The sequence below is a fragment of the Schistocerca americana genome, chromosome 5, assembly GCF_021461395.2.
Source record: "Schistocerca americana isolate TAMUIC-IGC-003095 chromosome 5, iqSchAmer2.1, whole genome shotgun sequence".
Classification (NCBI taxonomy): domain Eukaryota; kingdom Metazoa; phylum Arthropoda; class Insecta; order Orthoptera; family Acrididae; genus Schistocerca; species Schistocerca americana.
The window spans coordinates 308472778-308499297 of NC_060123.1; the positions used below are offsets into that span (position 1 = coordinate 308472778).

At 41.8% G+C, this 26520-nt stretch overlaps 1 protein-coding gene across 1 annotated transcript in view; it reads left to right on the top strand.

Moving 5' to 3' along the window:
• The window catches only part of LOC124616334 (C-Maf-inducing protein-like), a 949846-nt gene that overhangs the window by 54240 nt on the left and 869086 nt on the right, over positions 1-26520 (top strand). The window lies entirely within an intron of this gene.

Sequence of the window (26520 nt, forward strand, 5' to 3'; positions counted from 1 at the left end):
GGTCATCAGTGGCCTAGAACTTAGAACTAATTAAACCTAACTAACCTAAGGACATCACACACATCCATGCCCGAGGCAGGATTCGAACCTGCGACCGTAGCGGACGCTCGGCTCCAGACTGTAGCGCCCAGAACCGCACGGCCACTCTGGCCGGCCCAGTAATCGTGTTATAGGCTCATTGTAGATAAAAATGGGTCGTACTAAATAGTTATCGAGGTGTGAACGCTGGAGAGAAGTTGCGGTAGGAGGGAAAACAGACAAAAGCGATTCACAGATAGTCTCTCTAGATTTTTGACGTACGCTCTGTCGACTACAAGACTACGGGATTTTCTGCATATGATGCTCTTCTGCATCGTTTACTGGGTGCCTGTGTGTTGATACCGTTACGACGCACTGACGTCACGAGAGATGCTTATCTCTAACTCACAATACCGCCTATCAGTTGTCTGCGGGACGCCGATGACGTCATCTAGCCCTATCTTGAAAGTGGCGCAGCTGTACTGTAATTAAGCGAACTTCATAGCGGAAGCGCCACCGCTATTTAGTTTCGGCACTTAGGCTGTAATAAGCGTTGCAAAACCACTTTCGTAGTTTTGAAGTATTTATATGTCTGTAGGTTATCATCGATTGATTGGCTAAAATCAATTATTTTATCTTTAGTTTTTATACGTGACAGAATTCGATTTTCCTTGTCAGCTGAGTAATTTACTTTTCTGTCGTTATTGCAACCGTGACAGTCCCCGCTCTTGAAAACTTTGTCACACATCCCAGCTGAGTAAAATGCATCGAGTAATGTAGGCATATGCAAAGACCTTATGTAACGTACGTCAATTTTTTTTTCGCAAGAATTGTTTCGCACCATATTAGAAACAGGAGGATCTGTATGAGTACCATGTGAGACACTCGAATTTTCCAGTAATGGTAAAGAACTTGTCATATGGAATAATCGACCGCCGTGTCAAATTTTTGTACTTACAAATACGATCCAAGTGCTTTTCTGAAAATAATAACCAGATATTAATGTCGTTCACACAGAAATAATGGTAATGAAAAAGTAGACTTGAAAGGAAGGCGAGATCACTGTCAGATGGTGGAATGTTCACACTAGAAGAACGTGGTTTAGCTCATTTCCAAACTGTGAAAGTGAGGTTCAGAGATACCATCTGTGTTACAAAAAATGGGAGTATTGTATAAGAATTAAGGTACAAGAAATAGTAGGCTTTATTAACGGCCAAATCGAACTTCATAACGGATGTTCTCGACAAAGTTTATATGTGAGACTAGTAAGAAGTGATACAATAGGAAAAGTATCGCCCAGGCATTTCAAAACGTCGATCTTTATTTATTTGCTAGAGAAATACAGACATATAAACTTATTAAACAATATTAACAAGACGATAAATCTCTAACCTTTTCACCTTTCACCATTGTTTCTCCCCTCTAAGTACTAAACAACGTCAAAAGCAGCTATACTTTTCTCAATTCCACAATTTTAAAAAATTTAATTAAAATTGTTTCATGGGGTTATATTGTCATTCGAACATAGTTCAGACTTTTTCTTTGTCCAGGTATTGTAGCACCTAAATCTCTGCTGTCAGATGTGTGGCCTCTATAGTGGGTGAACATTCGTCGGAATACTATCCAAGCCAGCAAGGAACATTTGCAATGGGTAATGGAAACAAAGCAAACAATAAAACAGAGATATCGAAGAATAAAAACATGAAATGCACTACAGCAATATCAGTGAGAGTGGCAAGAGTAAGTTAATTCAGATTGGCAGACGACGCCACCGTCTCCCCGCCGACGTGAAAGTCAAACCTTTCTTCCCGAGAAACCTTGAGTTGATCTCCCGTTCAGTTCTGTTCCGTCCCGTTGACGGCCCAGGTGAATGCCAACGTTCTGACATTCCGTTTCGTCCCGTTCGTTTCGTTCCGTCAAATGGAAATCGATCATTATTTGGCCACCTACAATTTTGCTAAAATAACTGCAGACAGATTACGGGCAACAGATGTTGTCAAACTCACACTCATGTTTGTTCCATTTCGCAGTTAAACACGTTCGAAAATAGAGTGTGATGTTGGCGTTGTTCTTTAGTCGTGTTGCACGTGAAACTTAAGTCTCTCTCGTGGATTCAATCTGACCCTGTATTTGTAATGACTGTTGTGAATCCGCGATGAAGATTGTTAAAATTTGCTCCAGCGTTTTACACTAGGGAACTTACTTCCCATGATCAGTTAAATCTATTTTTTTCTCATTTAAAACTTTTTACATTATCTGGGTGTGGGTTACCGAATCAGTGATAACTGTCATTGCTTAAAAGCATAGAACACTCGTTTTATAAGCCGACGACGCAGAGTCTACTGTCGTTTAAGTGAAGTGAAATAAACTGAAAAGTGTCCTGGAAACGTGGCGAATACACCGGGAACATACGTGCTGTGATAACCTACGTATTATACGTATAGCACTGGAAACAAAGCTGAAAGAAAATGAAGTGACGCGCAGTCTTTTGCAAGATCATCACCTGCCTAGGGAATAGTGTTTCTCGCCAGTACTAACTTTAGTTCATCGTTGAACGTAAGTGCTTAAAAATATTTCGCTGCGATAAAGCTGCGCAGTTTTCGACTTCGCCTCCATGAAACCATTAATGATATTCAAAAGCAGAGATTATATTCTGTGATTCTTATTTCGTCTACCGGTTTTATTTTCGTTCGACCATTTGCAGTACCCACAAAATCTGTAGCATTCATTCGCTTCCTCTCATACTGGATGTAGCTATGTGCGCTGCTTTTTCTTGTGCCCTATCTTTCAAAATACCGTTGCTGAATTGTGACGAATATTTTATCAGCAGATAATAATCTGCGTTATATAAAAGGTCAACACATCTGTGGTTCGTCATATAGCGTGTTCTCGTAAGACCTTGCAAAAATCTAATAGGTCATAGAGAATGCGCTACTGCACTATTTTAGGTAGGGAACCTGGGGAAGCAGAAGCCAACTTAAGGATATATGGAAGTAAACTTGTCTACCACTTTGTTAAGAAAGAAATTAAAGAAATTAACAAATTAAAAATAAAATATTTTATGTACTTAATATTCTTAGTGGCAATAACGAGTTCCATTTCGTTATGTTTTTATTGGACCTCAGACGTGTTATCGTACTTCGAATCGAATGCTGCTCTGAGTCCTGTGGGGATTTAAGACTTCTGTCAGCTGAATTCTTGTTTTTTAACTTGGTATCAAGGTTGGGTATTATCATGATCCGTCTCAAGGTTAGATTATACGTGGGTGATGAAGTTCGTAATTTCGTCGGGTCATCATGATTTAGGTTTTGCATTGTCTGCATAAACATTGTCGTTGCATCAGAAATTTTGCTTATTCTCTAATGTTCTTTCGACGTCAATCGTCGTTTGGATCAGATACGTTGTTTATGCTGTAGATCTAGATAAAGAAATTCCTTGCAGATGGGGAACTTGTGAGAAAAACAAGATACAGAATACACGTTTTACATAGGAAAGATATGCTTAGATTTCAAGTTCATACCACAGATTCTGGTTTTCAAGACTGTGAAACACTTCAGTTCATATTTTATGTCCAGCATAAAATTTTAACCTGTCATAAATGAACATTTTTATTTTGTTTGTATTGCTCTCCGTCCATGAAAACCACTTCAGTTAGGATATGTGGAATGAACATTGAATTGAATCATGTATATTCACCTGTAAAATATTTCCTATTTCCTATATTTTGTTTTTCATCCGATGAGCCGTGAGAGCACTTTGCCAGGAGTGTGATTTAACTAACTAGTGAACTTAAGCAATAAGGTAACGCAAGGTTCAGGTGGAAGAATGAAACGCCCAATTTGTGGAATGCTGCAGCGTTCAGTTATACGTCGTTAAAGAATGGTTTGGTTTCCATTAGTCTGTAATAAATCTCAGTGACTTAGTTTAACACGTGATGATTTGTGAAGCCTCTTTGAAGTTTGCTTCAATTTTATTACTGCAACGACCTCGTGGCCACTGAATATGGGGGGCTATATCATTAGTCGTAATTCTTTGCATTTCGAGAGTCTGTTCGCTGAGTGGGTTAGTAAGTTAGTAATTTTCTTAGTTAGTTAAGCGTTCCATGGATATTTGTTCTATTTGTTTATCGAAACTATGTGGAACGAGTCAGTTTGCATGATATGCATACATGATTAGTTTTCAGTGCATGGCTACATGCTGGCCACCTACAACTTCCTAAATGGCAAGCTGGCCTAAATTCAGAAATAACGAACATATTTTTCAGTTCTGCTCTACACTTAAACGTAGGATATTTTACAGGATAACAGTTTTTAAATAAAAATTAGTCTGTGTAGTAGAAGGAATTGTTGAGAAAAAATAATTTTAGGTAAATCTGAAACTTGCATTACTGTCTGCCAGACACATTATCTTATTGGGGTGATCACCATTTTTTTATGCGTATTGAACTCCATTCAGAGACAGTGACAGTAATAAAGATACATTTTCTTTCAGCGTTGTAGGTCTGGACACCACAGTTCTCAAAGTTTTACGGATTATTTATCACGAATTTCAGTGGCGAATATATATGTTTTCAAGACGTACCTACAAGATGATTGCGGATAATGCCACACATTATTCTTACCGCTCGCTTTTGTATAATCAATGCTTCCTTTCCAACTGATGAATTGTCTCAGAAAATTATTCAGTAAGACATTACTAAGTGTAAATAAACAACATGTTTCAGGAGACTGGTTCCTCTTTAAGACTAGGAATTATAAAAAATACGAAAGTAGTTGAATTTTATTTTTTGAGCAGCAAAGTAATATTTTCCTTCCAGTTTAAATTTTCGTCACTCTGTTGTACAAGCAAAAATTCGGAACAAACTCTCCTGCTTACCGGCTCCTGTTCTTGTGCTACGTCAGTTGTTGGTATGACTGTTTGTTGTACAGAACTGAATACTGCGCATTTTCTCAAAATCAGGAAAGAGTCAATCTCCATAAAAGCACTCTATAATTCTTAGAATAATGTCATTAACAATTGCTTCTGTTGCGTTCTGCGTAATGGAATTTTTATAACACTGCTATAGGCTGCAAAAAGTACCATTACTGCATGAACGTTAAGTGCAAGGTCATTTACTTATACAGTATAAGGAATAAGAATAGAACCAAAATAGAACCTTGTGGACCTCCTTCGTGATTTCTCCCCAGTCACTAAGTGGCTTTCTCCTTCCAACATTGTTTTCTGCATTCTGTTTTTTAAGCGTGATTCAAACCAGATAGAGCACCTTGATGCCATTTTTCTAAAAGTTACACGAATAGGTAAAGGAGAGCGAAAAAAGGAGCGCGAAAATTGAGTGTAAATAATAAAAAAAGCTCGTGGACTGTGCCAAATGTCCTGCAGCATGTCCTTTTTCGCCTCCATCAATTGAGGCAATACGCTCCGAGTCTGTGGGGAAAGCAGACAGGGACTGAGCAGCAAGCACTCTGAGCTGAGCGGACCCCGGCGCCTGGCCCCGTTAGCCGGCAGCCGCCTGCGGCCAGCAGGAAATAAGTTCGGCCTGGCGTCGCACCTGTCGACCGGAAGTGACGTGGGATAAGCTCGCGCGCCGGAAATTAGCGCTGTCCGCTGCCTCTGCCACTCGGCCGCTCCACGCTGATGAGAGGACAGCATGTTAGCCATCGAGATTTCATATCGCTAATTTTCTTTGAAGCAGCCGTGTTGTGAACAGATTTAGTACGTTGCAGGACTCGATCTCCCACTCAGCACACAAGAGGCGTGTCGACTGGTTTTGAATCTGTAAATACATGGTTTCTACATGTTCCAAGCGATCATATATTGTAGATTAGGATCAGTTTTTGTAAGGCAAAGATTTTAAGGTGGCCAGCAGCATTATGTCTACAATGTGTGGATATTAATTTACAATGAAAACATCCACCGGTAAAATTGTACGACAAGAGAAGCAGAAATTGTTGGATGTGGGGTCCGCCAGTTATGCAAAATACCGTTTTTCTCAGTAACCAAACATGTTTCGGCACCATTGTGCCATCATCAGTGGGTTTTCGTTTTTATTTATTCTGCAATGTGAACATTTATGTTAAATGATAATAAAATTATGTGCATTTTTTTCTTCAAACAACCGGTCATTTCTTTTTGTAAATACCTTTACATTTGGTGTGCATGAAATTTCTGGATCACTTGTGTGTTAATTTTCTTTCTGGTAGTTAACCTATCTTCTAAAATGTAATTCCAACAATTTTAACTCCAAACACGGCCAATACAAGGAGCTGCAAATCAAAATTATAGAAGCAGAAACTTTCAAGTATAGGTCGGCAAACAGTTCGTTTGCGAGAAAGCTGCGAATGTGTGGCTGTGAGCTAACACAGACTTCACTATGAAATGTTGTCCTACTTAGTATAAACATATTTGAAACGTAAACTTTTCAATCTGGTCCCCATGTAATTCGGCTTAATTTAACTCATGGTCTACCTTAACGAGAAATAAGGTACTGCTTGACGACATTTCATGTTACAATTTACTGAAAAAAAGTTATCCCACTATCGTCGCATTTCTATCCAGTACCGCAATCATCTCTGCACTGAGTAGGGAAGTGTTCCAAACACCCCAGGGTCATCTCTGGAATCTTGACAAGACTGTATAATTCGCTGCTCTAGCTCTTTAACTGTATCAACGGGAGTACTGTACGTTTGGCATGTGTAATGACCTCAGAAAAAAAAGATGCAGAGGTTCGAGGTCAGATGATTTTGGAGGCTGAGGTACAGACCGTATTCGACCGATCCATCCTGTACCATAATGATGTGGTAGATGTCTTGCATCAGGAGCAATATACATGCCACTGTACCATCACCCACATACTACATTCCCCAGCCATCAGCCATGGGTGAAATTTAAGCCCAATTAGATGATGACTTAATGGAAGAGTCTACGTTTCAAATACACTTGTACAAACTAGGAGAATATTTCGAACTGAAGTCAGTGGTAGCTCGTAACCGAGCGTTCGCAAATACGCTGGCGAAAAAAAAAATCTCATCACCAAGAAGAAGTTCTGCGACATAAATGAAAGTTGATAGGCGCGTTTCTACGTGCGAAAGGTGATGTCTTTTCAAATTTCGCGCCAGTCGCATGAGAGTGACAATAGTGGCGCTACTATGAGGATGCAAATCACGACCCGTTCTCACAGCTTTATTTCCGCCAATACCTCGTCTCCTACCCTCCAATCGTCACAGAAGCTCTGCTGCGAAACTACCAAGACTCGTTCTCCTGGAAGAAAGAATATTGCGGGGAAATGCTGGGGGAGTTTCCAGAATGAAATTTTCTCTCTGCATCGTAGTGTGCGCTGATATGAAATCTCGGTAGAGCATTTGTCCGCAAAAGTCAAAGGTCCCGAATTCGAGTCTCGGTCCGGCACACGGTTTTAATCTGCAGAAAGTTTCACATCAGCGCACACTTCGGGGCAGAGTGAAAATTTCATTTATACCGGGTGATCAAAAAGTCAGTATAAATTTGAAAACTGAATAAATCACGGAATAATGTAGATAGAGAGGTACAAATTGACACACATGCTTGGAATGACATGGGGTTTTATTAGAACCAAAAAAATACAAAAGTTCAAAAAATTTCCGACAGATGGCGCTTTATCTGATCAGAATAGCAATAATTAGCATAACAGAGTAAGACAAAGCAAAGATGATGTTCTTTACAGGAAATGCTCAATATGTCCATCATCATTCCTCAACAATAGCTGTAGTCGAGGAATAATGTTGTGAACACCACTGTAAAGCATGTCTGGAGTGATGGTGAGGCATTGGCGTCGGATGTTGTCTTTCAGCATCCCTAGAGATGTCGGTCGATCACGATACACTTGCGACTTCAGGTAACACCAAAGCCAATAATCGCACTGACTGAGGTCTGGGGACCTGGGAGACCAAGCATGACGAAAGTTGCGGCTGAGCACACGATCATTACCAAACGACGCGTGCTAGAGATCTTTCACGCGTCTAGCAATATGGGATGGAGCGCCATCCTGCATAAACATCGTACGTTCCAGCAGGTGTTTATCAGCCAGGCTGGGGATGATGCGATTCTGTAACATATCGGCGTACCTCTCACCCGTCACGGTAGCAGTTTTGCTGTCCAGCGCCATCTGTCGGACATTTTGTGAACTTTTTTTTCCTAATAAAACCCCATGCGATTCCAAGCACGTGTGTCAATTTATACCTCTCTATCTACATTATTCAGTGGTTTATAAGGTTTTCAAATTTATACTGACTTTTTGCTCAACGGGTATTCATATTTTGCGTAATATTTCTGCAATAACAGTTCCAGTGGGCGAAATACAGTTCAATATTTGTCTACTTTGAAAGTACCATCATGCATCGCTTAATGTGTGGAATGTACGGTAAATCAAAATATCAGCTATTATCAAAAAATGGTTCAAATGGCTCTAAGCACTATGGGACTTAACATCTGAGGTCATCAGTCCCCTAGACTTAGAACTACTTAAACCTAACTAACCTAAGGGCATCACACACATCCATTCCCGAGGCAGGATTCAAACCTGCGGCCGTAGCAGGAGCGCGGAGCTATTGTCCTCCACAGCACAACTTTCCAAACTTTTCCTCTGATGGAACACTTTGAGAATTCTTATACATTGATGGAACGTCTTGTTATTGTTCTTTTTTTACGATAATAAATTTTTTAAAATTCTGAAAAACTTGTTTTATTCAGCGATTGCTTCAGTTTTCAGTTGCAATTAATCTTCATGCGCTCGCGCTAGAAATAGTCACGCGAGCGCTCGCGCGGGCGGTCGGCCGACCGCCCGAGAGTTTTCATCGATCTCATGGGGTTTTCCGATTTTAAAGGTCATATTTCCATAAAATATCGACATAGGATATCTCACACAATATTGCAAACACATTTGCAATCAAAATTATTTATTTAACAATAAAATATACAATGGAATACAAAAAGGAAGCCAAATACCCAAATCAAATATAAGAACATTTTTTTTTAATTGTAATGTTTTGAGACTATATAATGTAATACTTAAGACTAGAATTATTCACTGTCTTAACTCGTCACAAGAAAAGCTAATTTTGCTTTGAAAAAAGAATTTTTGATTGAAAAGGTCACAAACATTTCTGTCAGATGAAAAATGCTGATCAGTCTGTATCCATTTCATTTCAGTTTTGAGGCTGACAATTATTGCACGTAACTGTCGTGGTTGAATGTCGTAGACAGACGTTTCTTCCACATTTACCGCATTCTCGCTTTGTTTTTATATTCTTTTTTGAGCCACACAACTAACATATTCCTCTCCTTGTAGGGGTTGATACAGCTGGATAAACTACGTCACTCTCTCTGTAATTTTCCATAAATGCTAACAAATCTTTTGGTAAATGCTTCAATTTATCTCTTTCTTTCAGGTTTTCGCTCATCAGTTCCAAAGATAACGCATGAAAGAATTGTCTTCTCGTTTTTTCTTTCATATTACCTGTGTTGAATTAGAAAATGCGTAACGAATTTATTCCTGCCAAGTCAAGTAAGCGGAAAAATATACATGCAGGCCACCTTTGTGTTCTTCTTGATGTTGAAATTCTGGAGCACATGCAAATTCACTAGAGAATTGGAAGAGTCTATAAAATTGAGGAATTATAGGGGAATTACAAAAAGAAATACTTACATTCCGAAGCAGACGAATAGAACAAAGTTTCGTAAGCGCTCGTAAGGCGGTAACTGACCGTTTTTGTAAGTGCCGTATGCGCTCGCTAGGCGGTAAACTGACCGCCGAACGTGTTCGGAACTATTTGAACTTGTCCTGAGAGGCAGAGAGGTGCGACTTGGACGAAATTTGAGCAGCATCTGTCGGAAAAAGATGCAACTAGTGAATACATCTCCCTCCCGCCGCCTTGTTACCTTTGTGGAGAAAGTATGGCGCAAAATTGCAAAAAGGCGGTCACTTCACCGCCCGCGCGAGCGCGTGAATGTTAATAACATGGAACCATAGTACAGCCTTTCTTAAATAATTAATTTCGTCAAATAGTTAGAAAAGAAACTCCATGACGTTAATAGATTTTCGCGGAGCACTTATACATTTCTGCGGAACAATTTTGGAAGCGCTGCTCTGCAGCCGTGAATGACGATGTTGATTCTTTACGGGATGACAAATGCATAACCTTAGATGGTATTCCGCTCGGGGTCTAAAGTTCCAATAGCGCCAATCGTTCGCGGCGTTATCTTGATCACGACTCGCTGACGCACGTCTCCTCGTGACGCACTCGGCCGCGTATGTGTTGCTCGCGAGCGCCGCAGATGCGGCGGGCGAATACAGCCGCCAGGCTGACTGTCAATGGTGTGGAGGCCGGGCGCACAGGCTGTTTACCAGCCCAGCCACACAGCCAGCCAGCCAGCACTCGGAGGCCGGCCTGTGCTTACTACGAGCCGAGCCGAGCCGCGCCGCGCCGCGCGCCTGGTTTTTCTCACCTTCCCCGCCGAGTGTAAATTAACCGTGCCCGAACGTTTTTGCTACGTATGTTCGGACGTCACACTGCACTTTACGTCATGGGGAAAGTTCGCCGTCTCATTTGCTAGAATGTCCTCTCTGCGAGAATTCCGAAACCCGTTTTCACTGATTCGTGAAAAAGAAAAAAAAAGGACTGCTTAAACCTGAGACAGTATAAAACAGAGATGATAGAGGTACCTTCGTCAAATGAAAAACGTTTTGTACTAGCTGCACGCGGCCACGCTTTGCTGTGATTCAGTCGGCTTAAATGGAAAAGAAAGGAAAGAGAAAGCGCGCGTTTCTAATATGTATGTGGAATGGATAGACGTCCTTATCGCTTTCTCTCCCCTATCTCTGTCCATCTTCCCCTCCCCGTTCCCCTGTCCATCTGCCCGTCCTTCACCCTTTCTCTGTCCATATCCTACCTTCTCGTTTTCTGTGTCCATTTCCTTCCACCCCTCCGACCTTCTCCTCTGCCGGCCGGTGTGGCCGTGCGGTTCTAGGCGCTTCAGTTTGGAACCGCGTGACCGCTACGGTCGCAGGTTCGAATCCTGACTCGGGCATGGATGTGTGTGATGTCCTTAGGTTAGTTAGGTTTAAATAGTTCTAAGTTCTAGGGGACTGATGTTAAGTCCCATAGTGCTCAGAGCGATTTGAACCTTCTCCTCTCCCCCCCCCCCCCCCCCCCTCCTCTGACCCTGAGCCTTGTTTGTTATTGGAAATTCAGTTTCTATGTAGTTTTCTAATCATAAACCAATGAGTCATAAATACAACTTCCCTGTTTGCTAACAACATTTCACTATGGTATATTTCATAACGTTTTCCTATTTTTAAATTTATATACATTTATGTGTAAGATACACTTAAAAATTACGTAAGCAAAAACGAGACAGTGTACCAGTGGAACGTTGTGTCAAAATTTCAAAGCAGTCGGTCAAGCACTTCGCGATAAACGATTCTGAACAAATGAACAATTACATTTTTGGTTATATAGAAACACTCCTAAAAGAGGAACTAGTAGAAGACTTACATTAAACATAAAGAATTTCTGTAATTCTGCGTTATATACACTACTGGCCATTAAAATTGCTACACCACGAAGATGACGTACTACAGACGGGAAATTTAACCGACAGGAAGAAGACGCTGTGATAGGCAAATGATTAGCTTTTCAGAGCATTCACACAAGGTTGGCGCCGGTGGCGACACCTACGACGTGCTGACATGAGGAAAGTTTCCAACCGATTTCTCATACACAAACAGCAGTTGACCGGCGTTGCCTGGTGAAACGTTGTTGTGATGCCTCGTGTAAGGAGGAGAAATGCGTACCATCACTTTTCCGACTTTGATAAAGGTCGGATTGTAGCCTATCGCGATTGCGGTTTATCGTAGCTGCTCAAGTTGGTCCAGATCCAATGACTGACTGTTAGCAGAATATGGAATCGGTGAGTTCAGCAGGGTAATACGGAACGCCGTGCTGGATCCCAACGGCCTCGTATCACTAGCAGTCGAGATGACAGGCATCTTATCCGCATGGCTGTAACGGATCGTGCAGCCACGTCTCGATCCCTGAGTCAACAGATGGAGACGTTTGCAAGACAACAACCATCTGCACGAATAGTTCGACGACGTTTGCAGAAGCATGGACTATCAGCTCGGAGACCATGGCTGCGGTTACCCTTGACGCTGCATCACAGACAGGAGTGCCTGCGATGGTGTGCTCAACGACGAACCTCGGTGCACGAATGGCAAAACGTCATTTTTTCGGATCAATCCAGGTTCTGTTTACAGCATCATGATGGTCGCATCCATGTTTGGCGACATCGCGGTGAATGCACATTGGAAGCGTGTATTCGTCATCGCCATACTGGCGTATCACCCGGCGTGATGGTATGGGGTGCCACTGCTTACACGTCTCGGTCACCTCTTGTTCGCACTGACGGTACTTTGAACAGTGGACGTTACCTTTCAGATGTGTTACGACCCGTGGCTCTACCCTTCATTCTATCCCTGCGAAAACCTACATTTCAACAGGATAATGCACGACCGCATGTTGCAGGTCCTGCACGGGCCTTTCTGGATACAGAAAATTTTCGACTGCTGCCCCAGCCAGCTCATTCTCCAGATATCTCACCAATTGAAAACGTCTGGTCAATGGTGGCCGAGCAACAATACGCCAGTCACTACTCTTGATGAACTGTGGTATCGTGTTGAAGCTGCATGGGCAGCTGTACCTGTACACGCCATCCAAGCTCTGTTTGACTCAATACCCAGGCGTATCAAGGCCGTTATTACGGCCAGAGGTACTGATTTCTCAGGATCTATGCACTCAAATTGCGTGAAAATGTAACACATGTCAGTTCTAGTACAATATATTTGTCCAATGAATAACCGTTAATCAACTGCATTTCTTCTTGGTGTAGCAATTTTAATGGCCAATAGTGTATATTTCATAACGTTTTCCTATTATTAAATTTATATAAATTTACGTATAACATACACTTAAAAATTACGTAAGCAGAAACGAGCCAGTGTACCAGTGGAACGTTGTGTCAAAAATTCAAAGCAGTCGGTCAAGCACTTTGAGATACTCGATTCTGAACAAATGAACAATTACATTTTTGATTATATAGATACACTCCTAAAAGTGTATCTAGTAGAAGACTCACGTTGATGTACCACAACGAATTTCTGTAATTCTGCGTTATATACTTTCAAGTGTCGTAGTTAGTCCTGAGTAGTAGGATTCACAATACGCACTCTTATGTGAAAACATGCTAGTTCTATTCTACACCAACAGCCATCTAAAACTACTACACCTAGATAAAACGCCCAAACTCATGCTTAAGTTGAGGAATAGGTTACTGACCATTGATTGGTGAAGTTACCGTGAAAGTCTGATGTGACCTGCTAATAATGTATGCTTCATTTGTTCCTGTCATTTGCAGTTGATTGCATATACTCCCCCCCCCCCCCCCCAAGCGGATTTAATTGATAAAGAAATCATGTCGCAGGATTCTTCTGGTTTTGCGTTATTCTCTATGCCGTGCTGTACTGGGATTTGCATTACGTAAAAATATAATGCATTGACGTTAGCCAAACATCGTAGTTCAGGCAAATTGAAGCACTTGCACGGGTTAAAATGCGGTAATTCAGAGATGTCTGTCGGTCCATGAGTTACCACTTGTTGAAATGCTCATTACAAGTTAAAATGTGCCTTTTTCGGAAGTGATCATTTTGAAATAATTTAGCAAAAGCTACGTTTTTTTCCGTTTGATGAAAGCTGGAAGCCAAACGAAAATCACTTTTGGCGACACTGTCTCTGGAAGGCTGCTTGAATTCGCGCGTCCAACGACTTGACTGGCTAACTTCAATGCTAATTAAATCAGAAACGGCGGAAATTAATGAATTTTTTAACAGTTTTTTCTCAGCATAAGCTACCACGCAACAGTTATCACACTGTTTCTGACCACCCTTTATGGACTGGAGGTTTCTTAAACCACATAAGTGGGAACCAGATTTCTGAAAGAAATCTTTGAGGCACGAATTAGTGACTGGGTTGAACTCAGTAACAACTCTAAAGTCGTACGTACTTTAACTTCACAAAGTTATTTATTGCATTGTTTCAAGACACATCACAGTATTGCGGCAGTACATATACATCGATCATGGACAGTACTAGCCCATTTTTCAATAATAGCGGATAATTCCTTTTATAATGTACGCTAAAGCCACAAAAAAATAGACGGTGAACAGCGATTCCTATTACGCAACTTCCGATTTATTCTCTACGTGATACTACAGTGCCCTAAGGCAAAAAATGGTTCAAATGGCTCTGAGCACTATGGGACTTAACTTCTGAGGTCATCAGTCCCCTAGAACTTAGAACTACTTAAATCTAACTAACCTAAGGACATCACACACATCCATGCCCGAGGCAGGATTCGAACCTGCGACCGTAGCGGTCGCGCGGTTCCAGACTGTAGCGCCTAGAACCGCTCGGCCACCCCGGCCAAGGGGGGCAGAAGGGAGTTTCGGTAAGTAAACATGGCTTCCACTATCTGATGCCATTCCTGTCCACAGTGACGTCATTTCACACACCGTTGCCGTCTGGCGCGTTTCTCCACATTCGTAACCCACGCCGTAACGGACGGCGACGGATTGTCACCGCTCGTGTGTACGACGTGTTCCAATGTTGCACCAGATACTAGGCGGACGCAGATGAGCTCTCGATCTTCTCAGATGTTAGTCTGGGTGGTGTGACCTGACCCATCTCGTCCCGTTCTACGGTCTTCCGCGAACCACACACCAGTTGCACTCCCGATACATTTCGTTCACACGAGCAGTAATTTCCAGGATGGATGCATGCCAATAATGCTCCCTCTTTCAAAGTCACCGATCTGACGGTACTGGTCGCCCAAACGTCTGCGAGGCGTCTTGCACGCTGCTAAAGCCACACTGATCCATTACCTTCCGTTTACGGAGACGAGGAGAGCCGCAGGCACATTTTACCGGTAGGTGGTGTTGCGCCGCGGTGGTGATGATTTCCTCGAACCCGAGGGCCGACATGGTGGAAATGCTAATCATTTCTGCAGAACATATTCATGTACATATCCTGTGAATATGAACGTCTTATCTTTAGTCGTTCAAAGTGTTCAGTTTTTTTTTTTATAAACATGATCATATATCACGAGATAGACATGGTGGAAATGCTAATCATTTCTGCAGAACATATTCATGTACATATCCTGTGAATATGAACGTCTTATCTTTAGTCGTTCAAAGTGTTCAGTTTTTTTTTATAAACATGATCATATATCACGAGATAGACATGGTGGAAATGCTAATCATTTCTGCAGAACATATTCATGTACATATCCTGTGAATATGAACGTCTTATCTTTAGTCGTTCAAAGTGTTCAGTTTTTTTTTTATAAACATGATCATATATCACGAGATAGACATGGTGGAAATGCTAATCATTTCTGCAGAACATATTCATGTACATATCCTGTGAATATGAACGTCTTATCTTTAGTCGTTCAAAGTGTTCAGTTTTTTTTTATAAACATGATCATATATCACGAGATAGACATGGTGGAAATGCTAATCATTTCTGCAGAACATATTCATGTACATATCCTGTGAATATGAACGTCTTATCTTTAGTCGTTCAAAGTGTTCAGTTTTTTTTTATAAACATGATCATATATCACGAGATAGACATGGTGGAAATGCTAATCATTTCTGCAGAACATATTCATGTACATATCCTGTGAATATGAACGTCTTATCTTTAGTCGTTCAAAGTGTTCAGTTTTTTTTTTATAAACATGATCATATATCACGAGATAGACATGGTGGAAATGCTAATCATTTCTGCAGAACATATTCATGTACATATCCTGTGAATATGAACGTCTTATCTTTAGTCGTTCAAAGTGTTCAGTTTTTTTTTTATAAACATGATCATATATCACGAGATAGACATGGTGGAAATGCTAATCATTTCTGCAGAACATATTCATGTACATATCCTGTGAATATGAACGTCTTATCTTTAGTCGTTCAAAGTGTTCAGTTTTTTTTATAAACATGATCATATATCACGAGATAGACATGGTGGAAATGCTAATCATTTCTGCAGAACATATTCATGTACATATCCTGTGAATATGAACGTCTTATCTTTAGTCGTTCAAAGTGTTCAGTTTTTTTTATAAACATGATAATATATCACGAGATAGCGTAGCGTATGACAAGCGTTAAACGCAAAACCTTTGTAACGGATCCTGAAAATATTTGATGTAGTAAAACTTAAAATACAGGGTGATCCAAAAAGAATACCACAACTTTAAAAATGTGTATTTAATGAAAGAAACATAATATAACCTTCTGTTGTACATCATTACAAAGAGTATTTAAAAAGGTTTTTTTTTTCACTCAAAAACAAGTTCAGAGATGTTCAATATGGCCCCCTCCAGACACTCGAGCAATATCAACCCGATACTCCAACTCGTTCCACACTCTCCGTAGCATATCAGGCGTAACAGTTTGGATAGCTGCTGTTATTTCTCGTTTCAAATCATCAATGGTGGCTGGGAGAGGTGGCCGAAACACCATATCCTTAACATACCCCCATAAGAAAAAATCGCAGGGGGTAAGATCAGGGCTTCTTGGAGGCCAGTGATGAAGTGCTCTGTCACGGGCTGCCTGGCGGCCGATCCATCGCCTCGGGTAGTTGACGTTCAGGTAGTTACGGGCAGATAAGTGCCAATGTGGTGGCGCTCCATCCTGCTGAAATATCAATTGTTGTGCTTCTTGTTCGAGCTGAGGGAACAGCCAATTCTCTAACATCTCCAGATACTGTAGTCCAGTTACAGTAGCACCTTCGAAGAAAAAGGGATCAAAAACTTTATTGGCTGAAATGGCATAGAAAACGTTCACCTTAGGCGAGTCACGTTCATACTGAGTTGTTTCCCACGGATTCTCAGTGCCCCATATACAGACATTGTGACGGTTGACTTTCCCGTTAGTGTGGAAAGTTGCTTGATCACTAAACACAATCTTCGAAAAGAAAGATTCATCTGTTTCCATTTTAGCAAGGATAAAATCACAGAAATCGATTCTTTTAATCTTATCAGCTGCAGACAGTGCTTGAACCAATTTCAGACGATAAGGTTTCATAACTAACCTTTTTCGTAGGACTCTCCATACAGTTGATTGTGGAATTTGCAGCTCTCTGCTAGCTCTGCGAGTCGATTTTCCTGGGCTGCCAACAAATGCTTGCTGGATGCGTGCTACATTTTCATCACTCGTTCTCGGCCGTCCAGAACTTTCCCCTTTGCACAAACACCCATTCTCTGTAAACTGTTTATACCAACGTTTAATACACCACCTATCAGGAGGTTTAACACCATACTTCGCTCGAAATGCACGCTCAACAACTGTCGTCGATTCACTTCTGCCGTACTCAATAACACAAAAAGCTTTCTGTTGAGCGGTCGCCATCTTAGCATCAACTGACGCTGACGCCTAGTCAACAGCGCCTCAAGCGAACTAATGTACAACTAAATGAAACTTTATAGCTCCTTTAATTCGCCGACAGATAGTGCTTAGCTCTGCCTTTTGTCGTTGCAGAGTTTTAAATTCCTAAAGTTGTGGTATTCTTTTTGAATCACCCTGTATATTGTAAACAATGTAGCTAACTGAAACATTATAAAAATAAAATACTATATTTCCCTATTATCAACATACATTGTGACGCTAGAGAAGAATCGTTTTTCCTGTGTATAACAGGAAATGTCGTTAAGATTAAAGACTGGTTTTGTTTGTTTGAAAATGAGGCCGCATCTTGGGTCAAATGAGTCAAATGGCTCTGAGCACTATGGGACTCAACTGCTGTGGTCATAAGTCCCCTAGAACTTGGAGCTAGTTAAACCTAACTAACCTAAGGACATCACACACATCCATGCCCGAGGCAGGATTCGAACCTGCGACCGTAGCGGTCGTGCGGTTCCAGACTGTAGCGCCTTTAACCGCTCGGCCACTCCGGCCGGCCCGCATCTTGGTTCGCCGCAGACACGGGTAGCGGCATCACGGCGCCAACTCGTGGCCTCTTGGCGTGGGGTTGCTACTGGGTACAACCACAAATCACAGATGATGCTTGGCCGGGGCACTATGACTAGCGTGACCTACGTGAATGACTCCTGCAACCCATAGCAGAACCCCCTGAAGCTATTTTTCAGCAACACAATGAGCGACCACATGTTGCTGCACGACTATTCTTGGTGTCACGGGATGTCAGCCTTTTGCCCCGGCCCGTGATATCACCAGACTTGACGCCAATCGAAAATGTGTGGAATGTGGTAAAATGACGCGTGCAGCGCTGTGACTCAATGCCAACCACCACAGATGACCTTTGGAGCCAGGCGAATGCACCGTGCCACAGAACGCCATTCGCGCTTAGACACGTCAGAGTCAGCACAACAGGACACATGCTCAACTGAGGCGACTGAAATGCTTGTCATTTCTACAGAACACACTGATGTACATTTCCTGTGAATATGAATGTCCTGTCGCTAGTCTTTCAAGATGTTCTGCTTTTTCTGAACATGAGCGTAGTTTTTTTCCTGCATTATATTTTATTCATTCATTCATTCATGTTCTCTTACACCATCATTCAGTCACGGTTGTGGAAGAAAAACAAGAAAAAATATCACAAGCAGAGTCTGCGGTCTTAACGACATTTAACTTGAAAGTATATTCTTTATCTTTTTCGTACTCTTTGTCTGACTTCTGGTAAATAGTTTACAAAATTACTTACATAAGCAGTACAATTTTGAACACGTTCCTCATATTTTGTGGAGGATGTACGTCTTTAGTAATAACAATTTCCTTACGGTTTCTCTAGTCATTTGTTCTGTTACAATATGAATGCACAACTTTGACGTCGTTGGTCAAGAGAGAGGCATGATAATAGTCGACTGCCACGGTTCCTCTCGAAGCAAACACTGCGTCAGATAGTTCGACAAAGTAGGTTGTAAGCGGTCTCCACACAAACGTGTTTTTAGCATGAAACCGGAATTACAACAATGCAAATTAATTAAATGACCTTACTTATGTTGTTAACTGCAGAGTCGAAATGGAAACATTACAACTGCCATTTTTTCACAAATCGCGTTTTTAGTGCTGTTGTATTCTCTGTCCTCTGTTGCATCTTCGTAAACTTGATCCAGCGGCCATGAGGAATGTCTTTCGAACACGCGTCAGTATTTGGCGCATTGTCTTTTCGCCTAGCTGTGTTTTTATTGACTACATTTCTACTTGGCAAAGACTTAATGCTGCATTTCTGTGCTTGTTTTACCACAAATGAAACGGAGTTTCAGTATTAATGTCACTTGGAACGAAAACAGTCTTCCTGCTATTTTGTAAAAAAAAAAAAATGACATTTTTGAGCTCGTGCCTGTGTGAAAAATTCAAGGTGATTCTTGTAATGGGAAAAACCTCCACCAGCCACTGTTATAATGCTATTTATTTGAACAAATAGCGCCGTTACCGGTTTAGAATAGACAGGGTCTTCCTCAGACGGTTGTCCACGGTTATATTGCGTTGTTGTTTACGTTAGTTGCTGAAAAAAAGTCTAGTACCTAATGTACGCAACAACAAATGTAATAAAAACGTGAACAGCAGTCTGAAGATGAACTTGTAGGCTCGGAACTGATAACGCTACTATTGACGTAAATAAATAGCATCATTGCTATTTGTTATTCTGTTTAAAACTGGCGATTTGAACTGTGGCTATGTTCAAAACACAAGTTGATTTTGCAATGACGGAAATGGCTACCAGCCACTATCGATAACGCTACTTACTTACGTAAATCGCGCCGTTACCTCTTTCGAACTGGCAGGTTCATTTTCAAACGGCTGTTCACGTCTAGATATATATTTGTTGATGTTCACGTTAGTGTGTCCTACGATGATGGGAACTACCTATTTAAATGTGGCTATTCCTAATAAAGCTCTAATACTATGTAAACAAATCTTTAAGGCTGAATTCTTGTTGTTTACTTGCTTCGAAAATCGCGCGTAATCTGTTGCAAGGTTGTTTGCCTGTGTCCGCTGAATACTGAAGAGCATACAGGGTGATTCAACGTTAAATAAAGTTTTATCTGTAATTGCTTCATTTCAGCATTTCAGAGTTACACAGTAGAGAAGAGAACTCCAAATTAATTCTTCTCATAAAGCAGCGACGTGAAGGAACCCAAAATTCAACAGAACTATGTACTGTACGTTTACTCCAGGATATGCTCAAACTAGTGAGCATGTAGACGAAGACAGTGAAGTGCTCGACGTCTTAGCGCTCTCGGAATGTTGCAGGCTCCTCTCCTTTCATCTCATTGTGCACAACTGAAGTCAAGTAAACAAAGGCGATTCTTGCCAGAATCAATCGATCAGTGTAGAGGCGTGTACAAAGAAACCTCAGTCGACATGCAGGCGAATACGACACGACAAAACCCTATACTGGTCCATGATGTTATGTTTACTATAAATGACATTATACATCATAAGTCGGAAATAAAGCAGTTTCAAACTAAGCATTATTTAAGATTTGACTTTTATTTTGATCCATACATTACACCCACGAAGTATGTACAGTTAGTTTTGAATCGCCCTTGGTTGATGTACACTGATGAGCGAAAACGGTCTGGACCACTGCCCAGCGCGAGACTGTATGCTGCTTGGTGGCGCTGAGGATACCTGACGTGATAAGTGAAGTATATGAGCGTAGCACACGAATGAAGAATCATTCTAGCGATGATAAGCGGCACATGTGCAGAAATCCGCCGGCTTAAGCGAGTTTAACAAAAACCATATTGTTGTGGTCTAGTGCGTGGGAGCCAGCATCTCGGAAACGGCGAGGCTGGTCGGCTGTTCGTGTGCCGCTGTCGTGAGCGTCTATGGAAAGTGGTTGAAGAATGCTGAAAGGCGACAAGAGCTTGGACGTCTACACATCATCACAGAGCACAGATCGGAGGCTTGCCCGCTCTCTAAAGCAGGATAGGCGGCGGTCTGAGGCAGATCTGACGACTGAGTACTGTGATGCCGCAGGCACAAGTGTTATCCAGCACAGCGTTCAGCGCAACAACATCGTCAGTTATGGTTACAGACTGCACGGGATCATCGAGATTGGACCGCGGGTCAGGGGAATCGTGTCACCTCGTCGCAAGAATTCCGTTCACTGTTAAACAAGATCGATGATCGTGTCCACATACGCCGTCATCTAGGCGAACGGCTGTACAAAACATGCAGCGCGCCACGGGCTTAGGCCGGTTGGAGCTGTATTATGTTATGGGGGACATTCACCTGGGCTTCCATGGAAGCTGTGGACTAGGTGAACATTATTAGGGTCCACATGTAAGCCCCTCGTGCTTGACGTCTTCCCCAACAGCGATGGCATCTTCCGGTAAGATAACTGTTCACCACAAGGTCAGAATCGTGCTGCGGTGGTTTGAGGAGCGTGATAGTGAACTCACGTTGCTGTCTTGGCCATCAAATTCGCCTTATCGGGATGCGATGAAACCCAACTGGGACGCTATCGGCAGCCAGCTCCGCGCCCACAAACCAACCGCCCATAAATTGCGGAAACGGTGTGACCTGTGCGTATGCATCTGGTGCCACAGACCTCTGGAAACCTATGAAGTACCCGTCGAATCCATGGTTCGCAGAATCATTGCAGAACTGCCTTTATGAAGTGGACCAACACGTTTCCAAATAGGTGGTAACAGTGTTTTGGCTCATCAGTGTACAAGCATATTCACATAGCGTAAAGCACCACACACGTACCAGAAAGTTTTTGCCACATGGGAAAATGTATTACAATCGCTATAGCAATTCCTGAGATACGCCGTCGCAGACAGACAAACAGAAAAACTCTGCGGGGGTCTTTATATTGGTGTTGAAAAACCTCTCCGGAAAGCGAACAAGAAACAAGCTACAATTGTTAGATTTACAACAGTTTACCATATTTGCACATGAGCGAAACAAATCTTTCAGATGAGTAATTGACCATCATGTTGATGATGAATTTCAAACAGTGAAACAGTGAAATATTAAAATCTTACTCGGTTCGTAGATTCTATCAAAGGTACTGAAAACAGTTAGCATATTCCTTAGCCCGATGCTAATTGCTAAGTAGAAAAGCATAATATTTTCAAAAAGTTTTTCAGTTTACTACGTTGAATACACACTAGTACCAGTTTGTCTGAAATCTTATGGGACTTAACTGCTAAGGTCATCAGTCACTAAGCTTACACACTACTTAACCTAAATTATCCTAAGGACAAACACACGCACCCATGCCCGAGGGAGAATTCGAACCTCCGCCGGGACCAGCCGCACAGTCCATGACTGCAGCGCCCAAGACCGCTCGGCTAATCACGCGCGCACCAGTTTAATGAAGCTTTGTTGTAATCTATGTGAGTTAATACGTCGCTTCTTCTATAGTATTGTTACTGTCGGTTTGGTTAGTTTATTAACTTGCGTAGTATATTTGTCATGAAACTGAATATTTACGTGCCGGCCGCTGTGGCCGAATGGTTCTAGGCGCTTCAGTCCGGAACCGCGCTGCTGCTACGGTCGCAGGTTCGAATCCTGTCTCGGCCATGGATGTGTGTGATATCCTTGGGTTAGTTAGGTTTAAGTACTTCTACATTCTTGGGCACTGGTGACCTCAGATGTTAAGTCCCATAGTGCTCAGAGCCATTTTTTAAAAAATATTTACGTGGGGCTACTAATGGTAGTGTTATCGTGTGCCGTTAATTTAACAACAAAAAAACGTATTCCCTACAATAACGGTAGTGAATGACGAATATTGAGAAACGCTGGAGGGATGCAGACAGATGGCCGAAACATTTCAAGTTGAAACGAAGCCCGACAAATTATACTGTATGATACAGTTTCCTCACTGTAGAATTGGCAGAGAAGAGAAAAGAACTGATGCATAGGCCTACACAATAGTTTTTAATCACTCGACTATGTAACAGCACATGTAACGGTGTGAGACTGTATAAAGGTGCGTATGTTGTTGAGATGATTACTAACTTGACATAGAAACACTTTTCTTACATTGAATGCCATTCTCTGGAATTTGTGGTAACTTGATAACTGACTAGATGAAAAAAGGTGTTGAACATGTTCCTGCATAATTAAAGAGAGAGATAAAACTGTTTACATGCGTGGTTTAAAGTAACAGTCTTTCTTTGCATGATGTCGAACACTTCAATTTTATTTCACTGGTATGTATGTGTGCACCAAAATTTTCCACTTAATAATCTCTCGCTGATTATGGGATTAGTATAGAATTTCTTTCAAAATGGTTCAAATGGCTCTGAGCACTATGGGACTTAACATCTATGGTCATCAGTCACCTAGAACTTAGAACTACTTAAACCTAACTAATCTAAGGACAGCACACAACACCCAGTCATGACGAGGCAGAGAAAATCTCTGACCCCGCTGGGAATCGAACCCGGGCGCGGGAAGCGAGAACGCTACCGCACGACCACGAGCTGCGGACTAGAATTTCTTTTCCGTTCTCTACTCTGTGATGCACATCAACCACAAGTGAATGCCTGTCGTTAAACATTGTGTTGGGTACCTCAGGCATACAGAGAACGCAAACAAACAGCTGTTAGGCAGTCTGTAAGGCAGGTTATTGATTATTTGCGCACCTTTAATAGCTAAATTATTAGGGTGTACTAAAATTACGGAACTCGTCGATTTTCGCTCAATAGTTCGGTTAATAATCGACTGTATGGCCATTTTCGGAGTGCAGCTACACACAGTTGTCGTTCTTTTGCGTACACAGAGCTGGAACGTATCTGAAAACAACTAGGCGGCTCGTAAGTGGGCGTGTCCCTCAGAAGACAAGGCAGGAAGGACGGATGGCGAGGCAGTCGGGCGGACGCTGTCAAAACAAACACAGACCCTCCCCTCTCCCCAACCTCGCGTCGATCCCAGCTGCCAGCACAAGCTAAGGCCGTGCGGTGCTGTTCTTTCAAAAACTGTACCCACTGCGGATGCCGAAAATGGCTCAGGGTCTGGCTGGATTTTTCTCTCTCCTCACTTCTTTTTCGTTCTTTCACTCATCAACCCACGATTGCCTCATTTCTTTTTCGTTCTTTTCCTCGTCAGCCCACGACTGCCTAAGTACATAACGAAGCCTCGAGGTATCGCCAAAACGGCAAACTTTTTCATGACTACGGAAGCCAAATACAGAGCGACGACCAAATGCGCTGTGAAAGTCTGCTTGTCGCATGTGTGCACTGGCTTTCTTCATATCAAGGGACTGAGAAATGGGAATAACTTGGATATATCATGTTGCCTCTGACATTTCTTTACACAATCTAGTCGCACGTACTTACTCATTTCTGCATGAGTTACTGCAGAAGTACGGCAAACGAAACCGATAGATCAGTATTACGCAGGGCTTTTCAGGAAAGTGAACGTTCCAGATATTTAGTAAACTATGCAACATTTACCACAAACGATAGTAATAACTCTATGAGAATATAATTTTAATGTTCAGTATTCTATTAATACTGATGTAACATTTGTGTTACGCATTTCGAATGTCTCCACTCGTGGACAGTGAATAGGAAAAACAGAATGGATGAATGAAACTTCGTGGCGGATTAAAACAGTGTGCCGGAGCGATACTCGAACACAGAACGTCTGCCTTTCGCTGGCAAGTGCTCTGTCGACTGAGATACCCAAATGCGACTCACGTTACCTCTTCATAGTTTCAGTTGTGCCAGTATCTCGTCTCCTACCGTCCACATTTCACAGAAGCTCTCCTGCGAACCTCCTAGCACTCCTGGCAGAAAGGAATTTCATTCTGGAAACATCCCCCAGGCTTTGGCTAAACCATGTCAACGCAATGTCCTTTCTTCCAGGATTGCTAGTTCTGTAAGGCTCACAGGAGAGCTTCTGTGAAGTGTGGAAGGTAGGAAACGAGGTACTGGCAGAGTTAAAATTGTGAGGACGGGGCGTGAGTCGTGCTTGAGTAGCTCTGTCCGTGCGTGTGCGGTCAGAGGGTTAGCGGCCCTCTGTAATAAAAAATAAATAAGAAACCACCTTAGTGAATGAATGGATCAACTATGAACTTCAACGAGTGTCTTGGGACATCCGCCCTGAACAAACGCAACGAACAATACCGAACAAAATAAGATTTTAAAAAAAGTCGACAGAGCACTCGCCCGCAAAAGGCAAAGTTCCTGAGTTCAAGCCTCGGTCTGGCACACTGTTTTAATCTGCCAGGAAGTTTCAAATCAGCGCACACTCCGCTGCAGAGTAGAAATTTCATTCTGAAATGGACGAATGGACTCTACATCACTGTCTCAGAATATTAAAAATGTTGTATGTGGTTTACTTTTCATTTCTAAACAAGACTGCTGATTGATACATCGAATATTATTTCTTTCTTTTTACATAAACGCCTTTAATTGGGGGGACCCATACTTCCTTATACAACGAAGTGTGAGAGTGAAATTACGCAACAACTGAAAACTTAATCCAGTAGGATACTGGAGGACAAAACATTTTTCGCAAAATTGTCCTCCATGGTCATACTAAAAAAAAAGTAAGAAAGTGGTTTCACTTTGGAACATGATTTTAAAATTTTTCACTAAATTAACCTTTATAATCGTAGTAAGCAACGGAACACTAGAAGAAATATGCAAATAAACAATTAATAACTGTTTTTAAATTTGTGATCTCGCTTTGGAAACACCCATCATTTCATGAGATACATCTGACAGCAATTTCGCATTTTTGCTAAACACAATCCAGAAAACCAATGATAGCCCTAAACCTTAAAAAAAGCAAAAATGAGCATAAAATTTAATTCATATCTAACGTCAGTATCTCCAGTGGCTTCATTTCGAAACCACTCATAACGGCAGTACTACAAACTCAGAGTCATGTTACAATGACTTTTAGATATACTTGCTTTCAGTGTAAATGACCACCTCAGTATAATCACTATAAAAAAGGTCACAATCTCCTACAATCATAGAGCAGTGTCTCCGTGCCGACTACTGCTTTGAACGCCGTAGGTGACTGCTACGATGCACTATTTTCGTAGAAGCGCCTCAGTGTGCCACTAGATGTTTGTCTTGCAAAAGCATCGTCGCTTTCATGCAAAAGCCAGTAGTACTTAAAATTTGGTGGTTTCAGGCAACACCATCGTTGGTTTCATGCTAAAAGCAGTGGTACCTTCAGAAAAAATAGTAAAATGCTGGTTTCAGGCAGAAACCAATGATACTCAAAAGGTGAAGTATTTGAGTTTCTACGTACCTGGGATGGCAAGTTGTTTCTTTCTTATTTGGCACAAAGTTATTGTTGTTTTGCTTCTGACAGCCTTCTGTATAACTCGGTTCCTATATTTATCCAGATTAGAGTCTTAGTTCTGAGTTACAGAGACACAGCAAACTTCTTTTCAA